Source organism: Aphelocoma coerulescens, chromosome 1 (genome assembly GCF_041296385.1).
Source record: "Aphelocoma coerulescens isolate FSJ_1873_10779 chromosome 1, UR_Acoe_1.0, whole genome shotgun sequence".
In the NCBI taxonomy this organism is placed as follows: domain Eukaryota; kingdom Metazoa; phylum Chordata; class Aves; order Passeriformes; family Corvidae; genus Aphelocoma; species Aphelocoma coerulescens.
This window is the reverse complement of record NC_091013.1, coordinates 114,716,916-114,728,065: the sequence shown is the minus strand read 5'-3', so window position 1 is coordinate 114,728,065 and position 11,150 is coordinate 114,716,916. Positions and strand designations below refer to the sequence as shown.

General features: G+C 44.1%; 1 long non-coding RNA gene across 3 annotated transcripts in view; it reads left to right on the top strand.

Moving 5' to 3' along the window:
• The first annotated feature begins 390 nt into the window (after positions 1-390).
• Positions 391-11,150, top strand: part of LOC138115339 (uncharacterized) — a 65,902-nt gene continuing 55,142 nt past the window's right edge. For all 3 annotated transcript variants that reach the window (XR_011153262.1, XR_011153256.1, XR_011153268.1), the window contains exon 1: positions 391-500. This is a non-coding gene — a long non-coding RNA (uncharacterized lncRNA). The remainder of the gene's footprint in view (positions 501-11,150) is intronic.

Below are 11,150 nucleotides of genomic sequence, written 5' to 3'. Positions count from 1 at the left end.
TAGTTTAAAAAGGGAAAATCGTGCATAACTGGAGGGAACTAAATGGTGAAGAACAGTCCAAAAAGCTCAGGACTTAATTTAAATGAAGCCGGGAATTTCTTTATGTTAAAGATGTAGAGATGCTGGGGACTTCTCTTCTAAACCAAAGGAAACATCAGCCCAGCCAGCTCTGAAAATGAGGGTAAATTCTATTGAAATGGACACTAGGAACACAGGGAAACCCTGCAAGGATGGGGAAAGATGGTTGTCCTGCAAAAAGGCCTGTCTTAAGGATCAAGAAGCTCAGGGAGAAAATGGGAATTGCCAACAGCTGTGCAATTGTACAGCTGGTCTTGCAAAGTACCTTTAATTGCTAAGCAGGGGGTTTGCTCGGTTTTGGGCAAGCAGAGCTGTGGTGGGAGCAGCCCTGAGCTCCAAAGCTCTCATTGTATTCCTGCAATTTGGGAGAGCCAGGAGACCCTGTGGGACTGATGTTTGGAGTCATGCACAACCAGTGCTCTGTAAGTAGAAAAAGGGGGCGTGGGGGGGTAAGGACTGCTACAGAGAAACATTTGGAGTTTTTTCCATAAGGAGGGGAGCATTTTGGTCCAAGTTTGCTTTTGGTACCTGGCAAGGTGGGCCAGGCCAGGGTTCTGTGTTGGCCCAGACATGCCTGTGGTATGAGGCATCTGTTTGAGGCAGAAGGGGCTCGGTCTGAGCAGTGAAAAGCCTTGAGAAGTAATACCAACAAAGTCTTTTATTGCAAAGTGTTAGGAAATTTTAATTATCAGTCTCATTGCTAGTTTGATGTGTGATGGCTTCACATCAGAGGATTCAGCAGGTGTTTGGGCAGAGATGGAAATGAATCTGTGTGATGCAAGGTAGACATTCAAGATGACTCCCATATGTTTTTTGTGTCCATAAAAAAATGTGGGGGGATAAAAGGACACACCAAAATTCACCACCTGCCTAAGGAGGATGTGCCCCTCCTCAAATCCTGTGGTGGCTGTATCTGGATCAGGAAACTGCTGGGTATGGGAAGAACTTGACACCTGCTTGATGTTTGGAAGATCACACTCCTTCCTCAGGAGTGGCAGCCTGAGGAGTCAGTGTGATGTTGAATGGACAGAGTGAAAATTTGATTGTGGACTTCCACACAAACCTGCTTAACATTTTTTTTTACTGGCCTAATGCAAAATTTCCTCATGTGAAGTAATTTTTCACTTTCCAACATCTCTGAAAACACAAGCTGACTATAGCCTTGCTTGTTTTCACTGATTATTCACAAAGTCTCTGATGGTTTTTGCTTTGTTTTACCTTAAAATCCCACTTGTTTGAGTCCCAGTTTTGGTGTTTGGCTTATTCTGTGTTGCTGAATTTTAAAATGATTGAAAAGCCAGTGGATCTGACACCACAGCTGTTAATGGCAAATTAAGCAAATCTCAGTTCTACTATTTTCTGAAGCCTTAGCCATGGCTTCAAAGAGTAAGGGTTAACAATAAAGAGACTAACTAAAAATAATAAATTTCTATATTCTTTCATCAAATCTCTATTCTAGACCCTGCATGTTTATGTCAAAGGAGCTCCCTTGCTTGTTTCCTGACTTTAACATTTTACAGAATTTAAAAATGATATAATGCAGCCTAAGGAGAGAATCAAACAATGTCATAGTAAGTGAGGAGACTTGGGTTTAATTCTTTGCAGCTGTTTTCTCTTCTGATCTTGGGCAAGTAGTTTCTCCTTCTCTGTCTCTCTCTCTCTCTCTCTCTCTCTCTCTGGTATGATTTTTTATCTCTAACTGAGGATGCAGAACAAAGGAAACTTTCTTGTTTCTCCTGGAGATGCATTATTTTAATTACTATAAAAGATGATGAAGAGCTCAGACAGTAAAGCAAGGGATTGTGTTAAAAACAATAGAGGAAAAAAACCCCAAAAGCCACTCTGAGGCTCCTGACTTAAGGCTGGATTTTTAAAATATTTCTATCAGTTTGTTGTGCCCTCTGTGAACATGGGAAGTGAGGACACCAACAACATCTGCACCTTACTGGGTTAGAGATCCGAACCCTGCTGCCAACTCAAACCTTGGTCTTACTTTTACAAATGTCTTTTCAACTGTTAATCTCTGATGTTGAAAAAGACTGTAGAAAACACACTCACCTGTGAAATGGAAGTGTAGGATGAAAAGGCTTCTTCTGTGGGGTTCTTCTTGTGGTTTTTTTTTGTTGTTGTTTTTTTGTTTTTGTCTTTTTTTGGTGGTGTTCTTATTAAAGTAGAAAATAAGGCACTTAATGAATTGCTCTTGTCCTACTTGATTTTTGTGCCTCGATTGCTACAGCTTGGGCTTATTAACACGTTTAACCAACTTGGAAAAGGAGATGAGTTGATCAGCAAGGAAATGGCACATCACTTTGATCACAAATGGTGCTGGCTGATACCTTTGGATTTGATGAACTTCAGGCAGAAGCAGCCTGGAAGGAAGGAATTTCCCTCCAACCTCTAGACAAAAGAGGACAGGAAAACCTGTTGGCTGATAGTGCTGCCATTCAGATGAATGCCTGGTTTATTGTCAATTTCTTTCATTCTTTTTTTTTTTTTTATCCCCATTTGCTTGGGGAGCACTTTTTAGCCTTTTTGGGACAAGGTAATATTTGTGTTTCTGTACTTGAAAGAAACTCCAGGTGCTTGACTTTGTTCTCTTGACACACTTGGAAATGTGCAAATGGAAAAACCCATGAGTTTGTGGGCAGTAATTCTGCACATAGAAGCTATATATCAGACTCTGGCTGCCTTGTGGTCTGTGAAGCCTCTCGGAACAGAGGGCCACCTGTGAAGAAGTGGGTTGTGCTGATATAGGAGAAGGTCATGATGATGGGGTTAGAGCAAGAAAATGACCACAGTGTGGGGGATGCAGTGTGAAAGAAGGAAATACACCTCTAAAGACCAGGGAGGAAATGGTAGCACGTGTCAGTCTTTTGCCACATTAAGATCATTTTGTATTTATGTTTTGGGTCACTATGCATTGCTTTAAATGTATAGACAGCCAGATCAGAAAATGCAGTGCTGAGGGAAGTGATGCTCCTCACTCCATTCCTGGCAATAAAGATCAGAGTCATCAGGAGCATATTCATAGTCTGCATTGTTTCCTCAGTGTGATGCCAAGCAAAGGGCAACCTGGACTAATTGGTCAGCAGGGGATTTCCTTGTATGAAAAAGGCCCTCAAAAGGCTCAGAAGTGACCATACCTAAATGACAGCAGGCTATCTAGCAAGCAGGGTTTGTATTTGAGTGGGAGGACTAAAGGGACACAGGCCTGTCATCTTCCTTGGCTGTGTGTTCACGCTGGCCTTTTCCTGCCAGCAGTGGCCTCAGCCCTGTGGACCCGTGAGCCAGCATGTCCCCACACTGCCCTTCTGCAGCTGCTGCTGGGACACCAGCTCAGCTGAACAGAGAGACCTCTTGGGAAGGTGCTCTCCCTGGCTGCTGGATTGTGGATTTCACTCCATTTGTGGCTCCAAGCCACATTCAGCAGACTGGCTCACCATCAGTTTTCCTTTTCCTTACCAGGGCCTGGGGAAGCTCCTTTCCTTATTTGTTTCAGATCATTAACTTGCTTCGTTTTACCTCGGGGCCTTTGGCAGTTACCTTGTGTGATGCAGAGACGATCACTCACTTTTTATCTGTGATCTCCTGTGATGTTGATGACAATATGTGAACTTCCCTGCTACAGCAATGAAACTCCAGGAGATACACTTGAGTGAGGAGACCTCCCATGCCAGAACATTTGTCTGGGTATGTCATGTAGTGACAGAATGAAATAAACTGAGATAGGGGGATAAGGGAAGGAGTTTACTCTGCACTTGCTTATTATATGGTGAACTACTGCAGGTAGAAAGAGTCTCCATGGTATTTCTACATCAAACAAATGTTGAATATTGCAAAGAGCACTATCTGGCAAGAAATCCTACCAACATATTTCTGGGCAATTGAATAGGAGGATGTGGTTTTGCACCACCTTATGACTATGCTGGATGCAGTGTTACTGTTTGTACAGCTCCCTAAACAACCTGAAAATGTGAGTTCTCTACTATTTAAAACTAGCTTATCTTTAGGGTGTCTGAATAATCTGTAATTACCACCTTTATAACAATATGTTCCCCAGCAGAAGGGAATGAGATGTGATCATACTGCCACTGTGTATTCCCTTGGAAATGCAGCATATTTAACTGTAACGGGTCTCACAGTTGTTACGAAGGATTTGGATTGATTTTTTTGAGACTTGGTTTGATTTTTTTTTTCCTCCCCTCCCCCTTAGAATCCAACAAAACTTGGCAAGAAATTTCCAGGTCTGGTGAAGTTGTTTGTGTGGGGTTGTTTTTGTTTTGTTTATTTGTTTCTTCATTTTGTTTTGTGTCTGTATGACAGTGAAGAAAGCATACAGGACAGAAAAAAGATGTTGACAGAAACACAGGATTCAGAAAATCTGTCATAATTTTTCTTGCTTTGCTTTGAAATGAGCTCAAGTGCTTCTTTGGCTTTTGTGCTGCCTATATTTAAAAAAAGAAGAAACATAAAATTCAAGCTGCAAGTGAATTGCATAAACAACTCTAGATTCATTTTTCCAGAAACAGGAATGGAGTTGGACAGCTGACAGGAACCAACTGAAGCACTTGGGTATAAATCAATGGTTAGGCAATGCAAGAGAGACAATTTCTTAGCATGAAAAATTCCAGGGGAATTAGAAAGAGCCCTTTCAGCTCCTGAGTTCTTCTCTTGCTCAGAAAAAAATTGCCATCATGAATCCCCTATATTTGGTAATTTCTATCTCTGAAAAGGATTGTTTGTGACACTTTAGCTCTATGTTCATGTACAAATATTTGTGTGGCCTATGTGTGTTTCTTTGTGTTCTGGTCTCAGTTGAGACTTTAGAACTCCTCTCCTCCATACCCAGAGTTTGCATTGATGTTCTGCTGCCCAGTATGCCACCAAATCCAGACATGCTCTTGGTAGAATTTCACAGAAAATGTATGAAGACAGTAAGACTTAAATTATTCACACTTCAGCATAATTTCTCTTTCCTAGAATGAAATTCCAGTCATTGCCCAGTTTATAATTCCAGAGCACAGTTCTCCACCACCCTGTGATTTGCTTTGTCCCTGTGCAGTATGAGAAGGGCTACAGATTTTAGGAATGAGGAAGTTTTGGCCACTTCACACAGTATTGTGCAATAGCAAAAGGTGGTGAAGAGCAGCTGTGAACAAAACTTCTACTCTGGTAATCACAAACAAGTACAAATCGAAAATAGTTATTATAATTAGTATAATTACTTTAAATAGAGAGGTAAGTTGCTATCTCTGTAGTGCTTGGTATTGTTCACGGCTACTTGGAATTAAATCCCGAAATAAACCTGACAACACATCAAGAAATAGCTTCTCTAGAAACCACCTTAGAAACTTTCAGCTGTCACTGAGGCCTTTAAGTGTTATCAGCTCCCCTGATCTCTGGTGATTTGCAATTTTTCTCCCCATGTACTTTTTCCAACCACATAGGTGTTTCTGCACACCATCTCAAATGACAGTCCTTTCTGACCTTTGCTTGGGAGGTTGTACAAACACTGCTGAACTCCCCAGACTTGCCAACTTTAATTGGAATGCCCTGGAGTCTCATTCAGCTCACAAAATGTTCCTACCTCAGTCTTGAAGCAGCCATGAGAGGGAGCAAATATCATGTTCCCTTTCTCAGAAACCTCCATTGCCTCTGGCACCCGGTTGTCCCAGGAGCCTCATGCTATGGATGTATTAACCCTGAGGAAAGCTGTCTTGCAATTCCCTTGTTCACCAACCTGGTCTTCAACCTGCTCTGTACTCAGTGGCTCCTCTTGGGTTACTGTCCCAGTAATGATTCCTTATGTGAATCAACATTTCACTGACATTTTTCTTCCTTTTGCACGTATGGTGCACCAAGTCTCTAAATGAGCAGACACTGGGGTGCAGTGCTGGCCAGGTGAAGGAGGTGATTGCCCGGCTCTGCTCTGCACTGGCATGACCTCACCTCGAGTGCTGGGGGGCAGTTTGGGGCATCAAAATATAAGAGGGATATAAATCACTTAGAGACCATCCAAAGGAGGACCATGAGGATGATGAAGGGACAGGAGGGGAAGCTGTGTGGGGAGTGGCTGAAGTCACTTGGTCTTTTCAGCACGGAGATGAGAAGGCTGAGGGGAGACCTTATTGTGGTCTTCAACATCCTCATGAGGGGAAGAGGAGTGGATGACACTGCTCTCTTCTCTCTGGTGTCCAGACCTGAGGAAATGGCATGGAACTGTGTCAAGGAGGAGGGAGTGGCCTGGATATCCGGAAAATGTTTTTCACCCAGAGGGTGGTTGGGTACTGAACAGGCTCCCTAGGGAAGGGGTCACAGATCCAAGCCTGCTAGAGTTCAAGAAGTGCTTGGACAAAGCTCTTGGGCACATGGTGTGATGGTTAGGGTGTCCAGGGCCAGGGGTTGGACTCGATGATCCTTGTGGTTCCTTTATAACTCAAAATGTTTTATGATTCTATGATGAACCCTGCTGAACGGGGGTGCAGGTAGGCATGGGGTTTCTGAGAATCTTGCTGGGAAGGGAGGGATCCCATGCTGACTGTTCCCCAACTTGTCGGCATGTTCGTTCTGCCAGGTGCTGACCCCCACGCCGGGGATGCCCGGCACCGGGCGGCACGGCGTGCCATGCTGGGGACACGGGGAGAGGGCTTGGCTGCCAGCCTAACCCACCCCGACCAGGGACGTGCGTGGGGACGGGGTTGTGACCCGGGGGGTGTCCCCGGGCTCCGCGGGCAGGGACCGGGAGCGCTCGGCTCGGGTGCCGCTAGAGGGACCCGCCCGCCCGGGAAAAGGCTCCGCGTCCCCGGCGCAGCCCCGGCACATCCCCGGCACATCCCCCGGCCCTGCAGCGGGGCTCCAGGGCTCGAACGCGCCCAGTCGCCTCCCGTTCCTCCTGTTCCCAACCCGCTGGTTGTATACTCGTGGTTTCTTGCCCGCTGAGCGAGGGCTGGGGTTGTCCCCTCACAAAGTGTCCGGGGTCTGAGGCAAAGCTGCTCTGTCCCTTGAGAACCCAGCCCTCGGTGAGAGCCTGCTCCTTCCTCATTCTCCCCTTTCATCTGTGCTGTATTTCCCTCTCTGCACCTGAGTCGATGATCCCTCACTCCCCTTTTGGTTTTGCTTGTACAGCTGAGCATGAGAAAAGGCAAAGCAGGTTATCATTTCACAGCATCCTTTGTTCCCCTGAAGGATCTTTAAATGAGAGCTCTTTTGCCCAACTATACCAAATAAGTCAAACCTACTACTGAAATAACTTTTTCCCTTCACTCACGGTGTGCAGTGTGTTGTAGGTGAGAACAGAGAATGGAGTGGGGCAAGTAGAAAGGGTGGTTCAGAGGAGTGTCACTTGATTTATTTTCTGTTAAATCTAGACTGCTTCCTTCTATTTCTATTTTATGTCTTACTTGCAGGTTTAGAGTTTGGAGGATGTTTCAATTGCTTTTTGTTACTCTTCTCCAGTCAAATGAAACAGAGGAGTGGTGGAGTAAATTGTTATGGCGTGCTTTAACACTGTGTTCAGTGAGCTGGAGGCACAGGCAAAAGCCAGGCTGGCAGGGGGCTGGGAGGATTGGCATACACTGGGGTATTTTACAAGGACAAGCAGGAAATGTGGTAGTGGTTTGACTGTGTAAATCATATTTCTGAGATATAAAGTGTGCTGAGCATCTATCCCTGCCCTGTCTAAAGCAAGGGACAAAGTCTTCACTCAGCTCTCCAGGTACTGATGTGGCTTTTGAGAAGGTGGCAGGACATTGGAATGTAGATAAAATTTTAAGATGTCCTTTCTCACTACTCAGTTTTTTTCCTCTGCTGTTTGTACCCCTGAAGATCTCAGTACGTGCAGTTCCCCAGCCTCACTGGCTGTGCACGGCTGGCGCTGACCGGAGCTGTCACAGCAGCCTTGGAGAAGGATCACGTGTGCTCTGCTGTACAGTGCTGTACTGACCCTGCGTGGGATGGAGATGGCAAAACCACCTCCTCTCCCTCTCTCAGCTCTGGGAGGTGCTAGGCAGCTCCAAAGTGAGCTGGCACTTTTGTTAGTTGGATCTGAGCTGTGATGAGTTCAAGCAAGTTTATTTCCAGGCCGCCTGGCTCTATAAGAAGAAAACTGCTCAGTCTTTCTCTCTCCTTGTTCTTCTCCTCCTTCCCCTTTCCTGATATGCTTTTCTCTACAGCTCTCATTTTCATCCCTCAGACAGTAGTGTGTGATTCCTTGTGCAGTTAAAAAGGGGACCCCTCTCCTCCCTTCCCCTCCTTTCCCCTCTCTTCCTGTCCTCCACTCCAGGACCTCAGGATGAGGTGCTGGCTGCCTATTTGCCTTAGCTTTTGGTTTCTAACTGTAAAAATGAGATAAGACCTACCTGAGATAATTAATTAATCCGTATTTCTCACACACTTTGAAAATCAGATGAGATAAATACTTGCCAAAATGCAGAAGGCCATCAATGAATGGGGTTAGAAACAGTCCAATAGTAACATAACTTACATTTATGTGTGTGAAAACTGAAGCCATGCTTACCTGTTGTAGATATATCTAGTTTGGGAAACAGTTTTGTGTTCCAAATTATCACAGTTTGCTGTCTGTCAAAGTAGATATGGAAGACAAATCTCCAACCTGAGAACACTTAGCTTGAATTTTTCTTACCTTAAATTCCAGTATTTTTGCATATTCCTAAGCTGATGGATCACCTCAAGCTTCAGAGATGAACTTTTTGATGACAGGGAATGCAAGCCCTGTATTGACCAGAGCTGTTGAGGTAATGCAGCACTGATTTGCTAATCACTGGCATCCTCCTTGAAGGGATCTCTTTTTGTGTCTGGCTGGGCAGCAGTGCTGCTCTGTGTTGAGCCCACCTGGCCATGAGTCAGTTCAGGCTGCCTCCAAAGTAATCAATGAATGTGAAAGATTTTTTTTTTTTTGCTGTGGATACAGGCACAGCTCTGCTGCTGCTGGTTAGAGGTGAGTGTTTGTGGGGCAACCACCTTCTGGTGACTGCCAGACCAGAAACAACTGGAGTGCAAACTGGCTGACTCCTTATTTCATGGCTGTGGACTATTTCATGCAGCTTTGTACTGTGAGAGATGGGAAACCAGGCTTAGCCAAGAGTGAGTTGCTTAGCAGACGCTTGCTGTCATACAAATTAGCCACAGCTTTTGCATCTTGGAGTGCTGCCAGCACAGAACCAGCTATTGCATTAAATGTCTACCACCAGTCATGATCTAAACCGAAAGTGAGAAGATTAATCGCTCTTCTAGCATTACCGTAGCAGTTAGCGCTTTTTGTGGTGTTAAACATGTTTTTCATCTTTAAACCCAAACCATGAAATACACTGAGTTTCAAATGAATGGGTGTACAGGAAGAAAGGGAAAGGCTTAATTTAGTGGGGGAAAAATATCATGCATGTATAGGAGGTATCTTGCTTTAAAGTGGAAAGAGAGGCTAATTTTTATTAGTGCTGCCCATCTGGTGTATAGCAATGAATACCTTCAAAACTATATTTTAAATAATTTTAGGCCTATATTATATATAATATAAATAATAGTATTATATTATAAACAAGAGTAGATACAATTGAGTTGAGCAATTAGTGGATAAAAAGCAATGGCATTTGATAAGCAGCCTCTCTGACTTTACACTGCCCCAATCAGGATATTTAATTCATAATTGTACTAATGTACTTTGACTAATGAAACACAGTACTTTTTCCTTGCCTGAAAATATTCCCTTCTGAAATGTTCCTGAGTTGCAGAGTTCTTTCTTAAGAAGTAACTCACTTGAATGTGAAGTAAACCACTGAAATTTATGAAACTCATATTTTAGTAAGTTAGGATACAAAGTGAGGATATAAGGTTGCTTTCAGTCACTGGTGTCCATTATATATGGGGGAATTGACACCAGAAAGGCTGTTTTGAATTTGGTTGGTAACCTTGCCTGTTCACAGCCCTTGCTGCTGACTTCTGTTTGTTCTGGTCTCTGTAATCTTTCCTCTTAGCCAAAATCAGTGTCATCAAAGCTTTACTTTTTTTGAGTTACTTTATGATGGCTACAAACACTAGATCAAAAAAACATTTATGTTTCTTTTAGAGGCTTAGCTTTCCTGGTCGAGGAGGGAAATAGGAAATTTGACCCTGGTTCTCCGGAAGACAATGAAAAATCTGAAAAAAATAATCAGTTTAATTAATTTCAGGATTGCACAGGGGAGGAGATATCAACATCTTGCTGGGGATTTTTAGCGGTTCTTCTATCGGTAGTACTGTCCCTGTAGTAGGACTGACACAAGTGTTAGGGTTCTTCTTAATCTTTACAGGGCTGCCACAAGAGTTTCCTCTCACTTTCCTGTAGGATTCACTCTTTGGTGTGCAGAGCTCCAAAAAGCCCTTTTTTTCCCTTTATTTTTTTGCAGTGGCTACAGCAATGATTTTCTGTTTCTCTTCTGCAAGGGGAATCTGACATGCAAAGGTCGAGTAGTAATGTGTACTTGCCTAGAAATAATGTGCTGAGTTTGTAACTACTGGAGAAAACAATTTGGCACAGAGCTATTTCCGTGTACCTCCCCAGCACCGAGAACAATCAGGCAGCAGCTGAAGACAGCGGCTGCCAAAAGCGCATTTGGATGAGGTGGGTGTTTCTGGGTGGTACAGTCATGCGTTAACAAGTGTGACTGCATCACTAAAACAAATGTATTTTTGTGTCCCCAAGCTCTTTGTAGGGATATGCCATCCTCAGGAGGAAAGGACACCAATAAAGCATCTGGCAGGGAGGAAAGGCAAATAAATGAGTACAGGATAACGAGGTGTATCTAACTGCTTGTTGTTAGTAAAAACCATCCACCTGCACTGGATATCGTGTTCACAGCTGCTTCAGGAACCATTCTCTGTGAAAGCTGAAGTGGGAGTGGGTCAGCTGCTCCAAATCCAGTTCTCTGGGTGTTGGAAGAAATCTAAACTGATGGGTGGGCAGTGACCAGCAACAGGGAGGGCAGCTGCAGCAGGGATAGCGACCAGGGAAGCTCTGTGCAAACTCGGGAGGAGATGTAAACCCTGTCCCTGAAATACACACACAGTCTTCTGACAGA